The sequence below is a fragment of the Varanus komodoensis genome, unplaced genomic scaffold (genome assembly GCF_004798865.1).
Source record: "Varanus komodoensis strain SLA01 unplaced genomic scaffold, ASM479886v1 scaffold20_1, whole genome shotgun sequence".
NCBI lineage: Eukaryota > Metazoa > Chordata > Lepidosauria > Squamata > Varanidae > Varanus > Varanus komodoensis.
In genome coordinates, this window is record NW_025335587.1 from 159997 (window position 1) to 174055 (window position 14059).

Here is a 14059-nt window from a genome sequence, read left to right on the forward strand (position 1 = left end):
ATATGTGGGACCTGTGGTATTTATGCTTGAGAGCAGTAGCTACCAAACTTTCAGTCATGGAACCTTGCTGAAGACAGTTTTCCCTTTCATCTGCTCCTATTACCTGAGTGCTTTGCATAACATAGTAAGTTTGGAAATAAGAGAAAATATTTTAAATATACTGAATGAATAAAGTGATTATATGGTAATATCCCAATTTTTTTTTATTATCCCCATCACTCTGCAATACGATCCTAGGAACCAAATGACATGATGCATTTCCTTGTTTGCTGCTTGGATGCCAACCAATTAGTTGACCTTGTGTGGTTTCATTTTAAAATCCTTTAAAGTTTGATTTCTGAGATTTTTCATGGAACCTTAGCATTTTGCTCTAGAGCAACATGCTGCTTAGCACGTACTTGAAGCTGCTGGGAAGAATTGTTCAAGAAGTTGGAATGAAGTGGTATCTATACATTGATGACACTCAGCTCCATTTCTTCTTTTCAGTCATGCACTGGGGAAGAACTAATAAATCACAGCTCAATTCAGGCAAGTCTGGAATACTGTTGGTAGGTAATATAGTTAGCCATGAGTATGTCATTAAGTTTACTCTTGATGGGGCTGCCTGCTTCTTAAGGATCAGATTTGTATGCTGAGAATGTTGTATATCCACGCTTGCTTATGGATCCTCAAGCAGCATTTATTGTTCAGAGCACCAACTGCCAGCGTTAATCCTGCCTGGTATCTATTCTTCTCTAGCATCAAGGTTAAGATAACTGTAGTGCGTTATACATGAAGATGCAGATGGCAGCTATTTGGAAACATCAGCCGGTTCAGGGACTCAGTTTCCAACTTACTTAATGAGACTTGCCGCATTGGACATATGCTGCCTTATGCTTGTTACCTTCTAGCTGGACTTTATTTTATGCATTTTATTCGGGTCAGCTTAGATGTAATGAACATGCATAAACACATTTGCATGCTGTGGCTTTAGATTTAGTAGCAGCACATACCCACAGGGCTCCCAAAAGGGAGAATTCTGACTGGGAAAATGGTACAGAAAACATTTACCATCTCCCCACACTCAGAAACGATGGCCCTGTTCCACATTTGCCCCCTTGATGGTTTCAATTGCTTTATTTTAAACTTGTGGGAGAGCCTGCATTCCATTTTGGCCCTTCGTGTTTATGTAGGCCATCTTGGAAACGTCTGATGGAAAGGCAGGGTATAAATCCAGTAAATTTTGCATTTGGAAGTTACTTTGGTATAGGATGCTTAGGGATGGGAATGGCCACAAGGCTGTTTTATTACACATGAGAGCATTTTTACTTCTTGCCTTTTGTGATCAAAAAGTCTACATATGTGTGCTGTGTGTGCCAGCTGTCAGGTACAGAACTGAAAATGTGTCCCTAGTGCAAAATCACAAGCAGGGAGCCACATGCTTCTGTAATCCAAATACCACCGAAGAAAATCAAAGCTTTCTAGTTGTGTCTTTGGGAAGAAAAATGCCATAAAGTCCTAATAAAGTCAAAAGCTTTTTATTATTCTAAAACAAGCTGTTCTGTGCTCTGACCTTTCGGTACATATTGAAGACTTACCTGCCATAAAGATTTAGTCTGGGCCCAAATCCCATCACCTCACTCCTTTCTTCTCCAGAATGAGAGCTGTCATCACATCTCTGAATCTTTTAAGTCTGCCTCAATACTTGTTGTCTCTCTTGCTTAATAAAAAAAGTGGGGGGAGACACCATGCATTAGGTCATTCTTCTCTTTTATGGTGGGTTCCTTATTCTTTTTCTGTCATCCCTGAACTCCCGCTCATAGTGATTCTGTCAAACAAAATTTCTGATGCGAGGCTTATTTTAACAGAAACTAAATGAAACAAAGAAGGACATCCCACAGGTCTCTGAGTGTGATAGCTGGTTATGCTGTGAAGTCTCTATGCATGTCTGTCTGATACGGAAAGTGAAAGTATCTTTGGCAGGTTTTTGCTGCTGTGCTTTTCCAGCTGGTTCTCCATTTTATTACTTTAAGCATTTGCAACTTTTTCTGATATTATAACATTGTATTGAAAGGTGTTTGCATGTTGAAAGGTGGTCAAATACTGTGAATCAGTATTGTGTGGTACAGAATAGAAAAATTACTGAAAGCTCTGTGGTCTCTCTTTTGTTTCTCCATTTCATGATGCTTGGGTGTGACCTTGAAAAGCATGGACTTGGTTGTTGGATGGTTGCTGTGAGTATAAGGAAAGTGGGGGGGGGGGGGAGTTAAGGACCCCTAGCCCAGTGCTCTTCAACATCTGTATTAATTATTAGGAAAAGGAAGTACAAGGAAAGATAATCAGATTTGCAGATGATACAAAACTGGGTGGAATAGCAAACACACTAGAAGACAGAATGAAGATTCAGGTCAATCCTGATAAACTTGAACACTGGGCTCAAGCAACAGAGTGAGATTCAATAAGGGCAAATGCCAAGTCCTTCACCTAAGAAACCAAATGCAGTGATACAAGATGGGGAATACGTGACTCAAAAGAACTGAAAAAGAAAAAGCCCTTGGAGTAATTGTGGGCAATAGGCTAAATATGAGCTGACAATGCAATTCAGCTGCCAAAAGAGTAAATGCTATTTTGGGATGCGTTAACAGAAGTATTACTTTCAAATCACAAGAAGTAGTAGTTCCTCTATACTCCTCATTAGTCAGACCTCATCTGGAATACTGTGTCCAGTTCTGGACATGAAGATTTAAGAAATATACAGGAAAATTAGAAAGGGTCCAGAGGAGGGCAACAAAAATGATCCAGCGTTTCCAGAGAATCCATGATTCTCTCCTCAAATGCCCTTTGAGGAGAGAACTGGGCATGTTTAGCCTTGAGAAGAGAAGACTGAGGGAGGACATGATATCCTTCTATAAGTACCTCAATGGCTGTCACAAGAGGAAGGTCAAGTTCTCTTCTTGCTGGTGCCTGAACGTAGGACACAGAATAATCAGTTCAGGTTCTGACAACACAGATTCAGACTGGACATCAGGAAAGGTTTCCTGACTGTGAGAGCAATACAACAGTGGAACCAGCTGCCTGGAGAGGTGGTGGGCTCTCCTAGACTAGAGACATTCAAAAAGAAACTGGACAGCCATCTGAGTGGGACGTTTTCCAGGAACTGCTGTGGAAACTGCCATCTGGTCAACATTCTTACCATTCTTTAAGTTCATTCTAATGAGGATGATTGTGGTCAGGTGTCCAGCACACTTGCTCAGTCTGTGACCCGTCTGTCAGTTACTCTTGGTTGACTTAAAGATCTAACAACTACTCTTAGAATCACTGCAAGACTGGAAATTGGTTATTGACAGAGAACATTGGAAGATGAATGGTTAAAATTACTATGGAATATAAGTATTGCAATTATATTTGCCCACCAATAGGTAGGGAAGAAAAGAAAGGAGTCAAGTGTATTACAATAGTAAGCCTATATATACTTAACTAGGAGTATTTATCATAGAGTGTATCAGCACTTGCTTCTGAGTAGACTTTCCAAGGATTGTGCTGTAGGCATTTGCTTGTAACTAGAACCTATTTATACATTATTGGAATAAAAGAAAGCTTTTCTCTATAACAAATAGTACTTAGGGCAAATTACATGACTTCATTTTATTTGTTTATTTTATTTTACTTTATCATAAGCTGTAAAATAATAATGTATTATGGTATCTGACAAGTAATCCTAAATGTTAGATCTTTGACTGACATGAGAAACCAAGGCTTTTTTACATGTTGGGAGATTGACATGTCAAGCTCAGCCTTGAAAGCCTTTAGAACGCCGTTGACCCTGTAACAAGACCTCCTTGGATGACTGACAACTTTTAACTTCAGAAATCGAGATTAGCTGACTTTGTTTATTTAAGAGCCACCTGAGAGACAGCAGACATGCCCATGTCTATTAAGTCTTATGCTGAAAATGTTTGCTCAGGTATCAGAGACCAAGTCGAGATGAAGGATAATAATATCCATTTGGTCTCAGGTATGGGTCCTTGAGAACAATGCTTAGAGGGGCTCATCTCAGTCTCAACCTAATAGGACAATTAATGGTAGGGCCACGTATTAAAATAGAAAACATCAACACATATTTTGGAACTTATTTCTCTGCCGAAGCTGACAATGATGGTCTCTGATTGTGCGTTGAGGACTCCTGGATGTTAGTCCTGGAGACCTCAACCTTCATTCCAAGCTTGCTTTGGCAAGCATGGTTGAGAACTTCATGGTCACCAGAGCAACTATGGGGCAACATGTCATAAGCTCAATTTATACAGCAGGAAGCACCCTTGACTTAGTTTTTTCAACTAGACTTGTGGATGGTGACCTAGGAATTTAGCTGAACTCCCCTATCATGACTGGATCACTTTCTGCTGTCCTTTAGACTCACAGCAGCTATTCTCCTCTGTAGGGCTGGGGAACCAATTAGGACAGCCCAGCCCAGAACATTTATGGAACTTGTGGGGTCTGGGGAAGCCTTGGGCAGCCTTTGGTTGGAATGGCTGGTGCAAACATGACATAGACTGTGGGTCATCAATGCAGTGCCCTGAGAGGGTCTTCTCCCAGATGGTGCCCCTGTTGTAGAACATGCTTATGGTATCTACCATATTGTCCTTTGGGCACCAGGCAAAGATCTTTTTGCTTCTCTGAGCTCCTTTTTTGGATACAATTTTAACCCTCTGAACTGTTTTATGCAGCTGTATGATTTTGTAACTTTTTGCATGCATGTACGCACGTGCACACACACACACACACACACACACACACATTATAATTGTTTGATTCTTTTTGTAAGCTGCCAAGGAAAACAGGTAATTCCCCCTGAGCCTCTAAACTTGTATTTTTGGCCTGTGCAACTTCAGAATGGAAGTGGTAATTCACAAGTCTGAAAGTTTCTCCATGCTGATATATATATTTGTGTGTGTTTGGGTGTGTGTGTATTTATTTGCTTAAGGAAAAACTGAGAGATTTTCTAGATTACCTTTCATGGTAAATGATGATCCAGATAATGGTGATTTAAAAGAGGATTCAGTTCTGTGAACCCATATTTTCAGAGCAGTTTGAGGGACCTTTTTGTGAGGGCAGCACCGCTTTGGGTGCCATCTGTTGGGAGCTGCATGCCTGTGCCTCCTCTCTCTCCATGACCAGGTTCTCCCTTTCATCAGGAAGAGAAGTCACTGTGACTCCTTCCCTGCTCCTGAGGGTGCCTGGCATGCCCTGTGCGATTTGCCTTTGCGCCCTTCCAGCACACAGCTTGCCATGTTGTCTGAACACAGAGGGCTATGCAGAGCAAGCCACCGCCACCACACACCTCCCCGCACTCAGATGGCATGGCAAGCCGCCTGCTGCCAGGCAGGTAATCATGTGGGTGCGATTGCCCCATGTGGGGCGGGGGGGGGGGGGAAGAAGCCCTGTGGCCAGGTAAGCTGGGCTCTTTTTGTGCTAACCCCTTTTGCCACTTTTTCTGCCTCTCCTTGGCATTCTTTCTACCACCACTTTTCTCTTGCCTTCCTTCCCCTCCCCCAGCCAAATGCTGAACTGATCACCTGAGTCTCCGGGGTTTTTTAAATTATATAGAAAGTTGCATAAAAGTAGGCCTGGGGTTGCAGGATTCTCTCCCCTGTTTTAGGCTGATAGCACAATGATACAGTACCAATTACTCAAACTGGCCTGAGTTATGAAAGGGGGGCGGGGAGTTTGGATGGATGGATGGAAATATGATGACATCTGTCCAAAGCAGGGTTGTTTGCTCATATACTACCAAAAAGAGCAGTATAGTTTAGTCTCTGAATAGCACAGCTCACTCATTCCAACTGCTTAACATCCATTATCTTTATAGCAAAGATGGAAAGTCAGATGTTCTTGGATTCCAATTTTCATCAGTTGCAGCTTGCATAACCAATGGTCAGGGGTGATGGGAGATGTAGTCCAACATCAGGCAGGATACAGGTTTTCTACAAAAGCCTGGCAAGAGCTCAAGATTATGATTCCCATGTTGCAGGATGGATTTAGGGCTACTCGTAGGAGGCAGTGGTTCGCCTAACATCCAGCAAATTCAAGTTGAATTAAGGGTGGAAACATTTGCATTGTGGGAAATATGTGGTCAGGCTGCCTTACATTGTGTTGTGTTGCTCTGTGCTATGTTGCGATGTGTTGTATTTTTGGTGCTTTAAATCAGCTTGGGAGTAGAGGGAGGACTTTGATTCTGAACCGAAGTGCTAGAGGAAGAGATGTAAGACACTTCTTCCATGGTGGCATTTTCCATTTCTACAGTTTCCTCCAGCCAAATCTGCTGTTGCCTCTGCTAAGGAAAAATGCAGGCATGATGATAGAGACACCTTCCCATTTTTGTGCCAGCAGAATTAATAGCAGCCGACTATGAGCAATTTAAATTGCGAAGACAGCAGAAGGGGGAAAAGTTTTACTTGGTGCCTTTACCTCTATCAACCTGTGGCTGCTTTAAAATGAAAGAGGAGGTAGAGGAGGAGGAAAGAAAAATGTCAGAGGCTAAGCATAGATCTTATGTGTCTCATTTGCTTTTGGCCCTCGTAAACCAAGGACTTCTAGCTCACAAAAACCATTGCGCTATCTTATCACTTGTGAGGTCTTGTGCTTCTCATTTCAGAATCAAGACCTTCCTTAAAGTGCAGCCTTCCTGTCTGTCAGTTTAGGCTTGATGCATGAGGAGCATCTGTGAATCCATTTCTGAGATCTATCCATCAGTTAAAGCTTGAATGCCTAGATTTAAGCTCAAAATGTTCCAGTGGAATATAGCTGGCTTAAATCACAGTAATTGCCAAATGCTATAAAATAATGTAAACTTTATTAAGTCATGATGTCACGTATTTGTGGCAGTGATGATAATTCAAACTGCAAAAATGCATTTTTCTTTCAGAGGAAGCAGCTGTTGTTTAATATTACAACTGGCAGCTCCATCACTTACAGAGTGACAAATCAGTTTTATGGAGATTTATTGATTTTGCAAACTGCTCACCCCCTCGCTACACATTTAGGTCACAAATGTTGGATTGTGGCCTTGTATGCCTCAACTTTCTAACTCTTCTGCACAAATATATTCCTGAGCCATCTGATGCCACTAGGCACAATGACTGATGGCTCATCGCAGTACAAGGTGGGTTTGCAAACACAATAAACACGTGTTTACTGGTGTAATTTATAGTTATACCCAGTGCTTTTTTTGTCATAGAACGCACCGGAACAGAGTTCCGGCACCATTTTTCAACAGATTTTCCAAGTTTTAAAAGTAACTTTTGAAAATTTGATGTTTGGTCCACGTGGATTTGAATCACCCTGTCGAGCGTAGCAGGTTGGTGGCAAAACCATTAAAATGGTGCATGCGGACTGCTTGTGTGTCGAGTCTGATGCATGCGTACTTCATCCGCGCCGGTTGTGATGGCACTGCTCGGCTTGTGGCACTGCTCGGCTTGTGATTGCTCGTGTGGTCGCGTGCTGAGTGCTTACTGCGGGCGGAGACCTTTATGTTTCATTACACAACTGACGTGTGTGGGTGTGTGTACAGTGATTGACTACGTGCGAAAGGTAAATAATTTCATGAGTTCCAGCACCTTTTTTCTTACAAAAAAAGCACTGGTTATACCCTAGTGGCTAGAGGGCTGTGTTCATAATATACTCTAGCCATCTGTTGGATTGTGGCTGATTATTAATTTTCCTTTGCCATCATAGGGATTTATTATAATGTATTTTAATCCAAAGCTTGCTCAGCTATTGTAAACAGTGGCTGGGGCTCCCACATTTTTTAAAGGTGGCCTCAGACTTCTGTATCTCAGTCCTTCATGTTTCCCCTGTGGCAATTGCTTTTTTATGTAAAAAAATGGCTTTGTGTTGGGTTGATCCCACAGTATATGAACATGGGTGTGCAAACTTTCTGTCACAATGACAAATACTTCATGTTCTAGAAAAGAAAAGAATAGGAAACAGGCTAAGCTCAAGTCTTCCCTTCTGACTCTGGATGACCTTTGTGGAGCCTACAAGCCCACCAGTTGGATATTTATTTAAGAAAATAAATATTATGATTTCAGGCGTTGGCAGCCTTGGGGGATACACCACCGTGTAAAAAGTGTGTGTTTAATGCAACTCCCTCCACTTGGATGTTATTTTCCTTCATAGTCAGGCAATTGAATTTAAGAAAACTCTGGTTCCCTTGAGCAAACAATAATGGTTACTAATGCTACTGATGGCTCTACACCGGGAACTGCAACTTTAGAGCACCAGGCTGGATGAGTGGCTGACTTGCTTACCTCCTAGGTCTCTCCTATCTCCCTCAAACCTGTGGAAGCCAGGAACTTTGCAAGGATCCTATTTCCTTTCAGCCCTAGGGCTGGGAAGCTATCTCAAAGAAGTTGGGGGAATGGGAAATGGGAGAGAGTACTGCACACAAGATGAGGTTGAGATCACCAAGGTGCCTTTCCACTGCCCTTTGATTTGATACATTTCTGTCTTTTTTAAAATCCCTGCTCTGTCTTTCTACACAGTATTTGAGGTGGTTTACAGCAATGAAAAGTAGCAACAGCGAGATAGCAATTAAATGACACAAAAATACATTAGCAGTGCAATCTTATCCTTGTCTTCACAGAAATAAGCCTTGCTGAGATTAATGGGATTTGCTCTCTGGTAAGTGTGCATAGGATTGCAGTCTAACAGCCTAATCTGAATCCAGAACAACAGAAGTGTGTGATCCTATGCAAGTTTATGTACCAACAGTTCTTCAGTCCCTGTATTTTAGTACGGCTGGCTGGAGAACGCTAGGAGATGAAGGCCTTGCATACATACGTTTATGACCTAAATGGACTAAGTAAAAACTGGCGAAAACAGGAAGCAGAAGCAAAAGGACTGTTAAACAGCTGTCTAAAAATGGCAGCTGAAAAAAATCTAAAGTATTTAGAGAGCAATGAGGTTAGGCAACACCATTGTGATGGAGCCCATAAAAGGGCCTGAGAAGCTTTTAAAACTGGCTGTAAGTTTTGAAATGAAAAATTCATAGATTAGATGGCAGAAAGTAAGGATCTATAATCTAAGTAAATATTTTGGCCCAAGTCACTTTTTACAAAAAACAGTTTAAAGCTCCAATCCTATACCACTTATGTGGGGACAATCCTGGTGATACAAAGAAACTTCCTTCTGAGTAGATGTGTTTTCCTGCCCTTGCAGGAGAAACGGGAAACCTGTGACTCACTGATGTTTGACTATAACTCCTATCAGTCCCAGGGATGCCCAGCCAGCAATGGCCAGTGGTCAGGGGTGATGGGAACTGTAGTCCAACAATTTGGAGGACCACAGTTTCCACATGCTGCTTGTTTTAGTATCTCTTGCTTTGTACCGAAGTTACATTTCACTAGAAGCATGGGTCCAAATACAAGCATTCTGTCAGGCCATTTGTCTCACCATAAAGGTTCTGCTCTAGCAATTTCATAATATGAACATTTATCCTTTCTGGATAGAGACAATTTGGCCACTGTGTTCCATGACTTGGTAACATCTTGGTTGGATTCGCCAGCTGCATTGTACCCATGAGGCTGCCCCTGAAGATGGTTTAGAAACTTCAGCTCTGCAGGACTCAGCTGCTAGAATTCTGTGGGGTTTATCTGGATTGGGACGGCAAATCTCTTTCAATCCAAGGGTGCCACAATTAGTTCTGGGCAGTGGTGGTTCAAAGGCAGAGGAATAGGGCCAAAATGCCAGCATATTTTATCTTGAAGTTCTGGTCATAAACTAAGCTTTAGGAAAGGTACTGCGTAATTGTAGGATGGAGAAAAATGTGTGGAATCCAGGAAACCACATAATACTCCATGGACTGTGGTGCAGGAAGGTGCAGGGCAAGCTGGGCTGGATTTGCCTCCTGGGCCAGATGTTCTGCACACCAATCTAGATGCAACTGCAGTGGCTGCATTTTCTACTTGAGCCCAGTTCAACGTGATGGTGCGATGTTTGAAGCCCTAAATGGCCTGGACATCAAATACCTGAAGGAGTATTCCTTCTGGATCAACCAGACCATGCACTGATATTATTGCAAGATCATTTTCTCAGCATTCCAACAAGAAGAGAAGTGTGTGTCCTGCAGGGCTTTTTCTGTGGCAGCACTCCAACTTTGGAATGCCCTTCAAGGGAGGTATACCTAGCGCTGACAAGGTATTACTTTTTGGTGCCAGATTAAAACATTTTCATTTGCTGAACCATTTTAAACTACTGCTTGCTGCATGGCTTTTATTCCTTTCTACCTTGTGCTGGTGTTAAGGGTTATTTTATCGGGTACTGATTTTTTCAGTTTTTATGAAAATGCAGTTCATAGATGCTTGAAACAAATGAAAAAGTAAGAAAGATGTAATGTGTTTTGGACCACTTGGGAATCAGAGAAGAACTTGACTAGAAAATCAGACTTGATCCTTTGAAGATGCTATGTCATCAGTGTTTATGACTGAAAACCTCTTCTTACACAAGATAGATGCAAGGACAGCAAGCCCAACCAGGGAGCCTGAGAGGGACTTGACAGTCCTGTAAACAATCAGAGAGACAGAGAGAGAGCTTCCTGCACATTTCCAAGTTACTTGGCACGAGCAAAGAACTCTTTTGATCCCAGCCATATGGTTTAAATGGAGATGAGCACTAGTCATTTAAGGACCTAACTGCCCATGACACACACATGTACTAATGCTGAGTGTTACTGTTCCAAAAAAGCAGTTCCAGGAACAACCATGAGAAGAGTGCTTAGCCTGATTTCAGTCTGCCACACTTGCTCAGATTCTGTGCTGCCTCCCATCCTTTTGGGCATAACTGCAGGACCATCAACAGGGAAATAAAACATCTTTTCAAATGGACTGCCACTCTGGATGTGTGTCCTCATCATGTATTGGGCTCATATATTAGGGAGTAAATATTAGGAGAGTTTACCTTGGCAGGAGCCAAGTTCAAATTCTGCCTCTCCCATGGACTCCCTAATGGTCTTGGCAATTCTGTCTGTCAGTTTCACAAAGGGGAAATGACAGCAGTTTCCAACTCTTCTTGTGAAGGCAAAACAATGAAACACAGTAAGCACCCACAAAATACACTGGCATCCAAGAAATTTTGCTCTTTCAATGGTGTTTTCCAAAACACTTGCTAGACTGAATGGGGGCAGCTTCATAGCCAAAAGTGGGGTTGGGGACATGCATGGGAAGGGGAGACCCTTTCCCACTAGATAAAGGCCAGCTGTGAGGTTGCAGGGACGATTCCCGTGTTCTCCAAATGTCTCTGCCATCACCACATGCACACACAAACACATACCAGCCCTCCTGCTCCTGCTCTTCCCTTTTTTTTTTCTTTTTTTTGTAATTGCGTGTCAGACCAAGTGCACTCCAAATATAAGCACCATTGGCTACAAGGAGAATGCAATGAGATAATCCATGTTTTCATCATTCATAGGCCACTCTTTTCACAGGCCATGGGCCGTACTTTATTAGGTTGAGCAGCTCTGGGTCTGCAAGAAAGACCCAGGCCTTTCTCATCAGTATGAGAACGGCCCAATGAATGGTTTCCAAGAGTTTACTCAGCATTTGTCTCGTGGCTCATCAGAGGAATGGGGAGGGGGGTGCCGACAGATCTTTTGTCTGACTGAACTGCCTGATGTGTTATGACAATGTTCCATGAATATGCAGAATGGCAGAAGGGATTAGGACCAGTACAATTCCCCCCAGGCCCCTTTCTCTCACTCTCTCTATTTTTTGGGGCCTAGGATGTTCGGAGCTTTAAGGATGACCTGTTCACAATCAGGGCACTAAACAGGAGATTTTCCTGTAGATAGGGTTGCAAAAATCCCACACTTGTCCAAAGCTGTTAACATCTGACTTGAAGGTCAGCTAGTCTTATTCATTGCCCCCTCTGCATCATTTTCCCAATGGGCAGAGGTAGCCTAATCAAGGGCATTGTTTCACCGGAGGTATGGAAATGTTGGCAGGCAGTGAATGGCTGAGTCAGTCTGTGATACACGAAGTCCAAGGCAAAGATGGAAATGCCTGCTGCTCCGAGCAGAGGCGATTCTTCTTGCTTTCTGCTCTGCTACTTCCTGCTGTCTGATCATGAAGACTGTGCAGAAGGGAGAGCACCAATCAAATTATGGTGCCTTACATAAAATCATAATAGCATGATATTTCATTTAAAATACAATCGTTTCTAGCCCTCATGGCTCCTTAGAAAATATGGAAAATGGAAATGTGCAGCACTGGCTGTAGGTAGCTTGATATCTGAGATTTAAAAATGCTCATTAATTTTTGCTGTGAATGTTGATATCTCAAAACAAAAGAAAAAACATTAAAAAGGTATTATATTTTTCTAGCATAAGATTTGAAAGTATCTATTACAATAGTTACATATGCAACATGTACCCTTATATTCTACATATGGCAAAATATACCACTGTTCTTAGCATAATGATACATGGACCTTAACATGGTCCATGTATCAAATAGGACCTTAATCCTATTTGAAGATTATTCCTGAAGAGCACCTGTTCAAAAGTTGGATGCATCAATGAATTGCTCAAACCACTGAATTAGTGAAGGTGACCATTTGTCCCCCCAATTGTGTAATATCAGTCTTTTAGCTGACAAAAGGCCATAGAAAATGTGTTTGCATTGACTTGGCATTAATTTATAAGAAGCAGATAGCTAATTGAGAAAAACATGGATATATGTAAATACTGAAGTGCTTTCTATCACAAATTTTATTTGTGTACTGTTACCCCCTCCCTGAAAGAGTTAGCCTTTGGGCATGACCAAAACATAAGACAAGCCTGAGTTGTGTTATACTTCCAACAACTGCCTGATTTAGATAAACCCTTATTTAAAAGATGTGGTTTCCAATATATCTGAAACATCCATTTTTGCTGAATTAGACCTAACCTAAGATCCATCATCCTTACTGGATAAATGCCAATAGTGCAATCCAATGAGTGGACAAAATACGACAATCAAATTAATTATTCTACTCTTGCTTAAGACACTGGGTTTCACATTTTTCCACTGATAATAAGCATTTAGAAATAAAATATGGGTTGATAATATCAATCAGTATGTACAAGAACAGAAGGGAGTCTACAGCTATAAACACATGAGGGCAAGACTCAAGCAAACACAAGTTTTACATATTGTCATTCAGCTATAGCTGAAAAATCATATTTAACATGCTAAGCAGAGAATGACAAAAAATTACTGCTATGACATACTAGCTAAGAATAGAAATCAACCTATCCTTCCAAGTAGACAAATATTTCCTGGCCAATTTTAAAATGTTCCCATGTAGCTAATGTTGCATGCAGTAGTGGGTTAGGCTGCTAATTGACATAATATTGTATGTAACCACCATAACTATGGAAGGTACACTATCCATTTTAGTAAATTGGGAGCCCAACACAGTCCATATGGGGAAAGGACCCAAATAAGAAGATTCTAAAATTGATGGTGAGGGCCAGTCTAAAAGATACTAGTCACCAAAAAATCCTTATGATATAAAACAAGATCATGAAAGCTAAATTTGCCCTCTTTCATTGGGAGTTGCTTCTTTTAAAAATATGTTTGTGGATGAGTGGAACTCTATAAAATTTCTGAAGCAAATTATTGTTTCTGAAAATAGTTGCCAAGTAGAGGAATCCCATGTACAATGTAAATAATTTGAGGTGTTATATTTATCTTAAGTATATTTAGCCAATACAATAAGTTCAGCTTTATAGATGCCCATATATTGATATCCCATGAATTTTAATTTGTTCGCTTATTCAAACTTAGCTTAGCATTCAAGGTACATGTCTGGAGATGGATATTCCCATATGAGTAATGAAATCTGGGCAGTCCAAATTGTCAGTTAGTACATTATCGGATATTGCAACTCCAATCTGATATTGACCAGTAAATTGAATAGCCAGACAGATAACCAAAAGTATTATCTACATCAAACCTGGAACAGATGATTGGAATTTTGAAAGAAACAATAAAAGATCATCAGCATAAGAAATACATGTAAATGATGCTGAAGTCTAGCTGTCAAA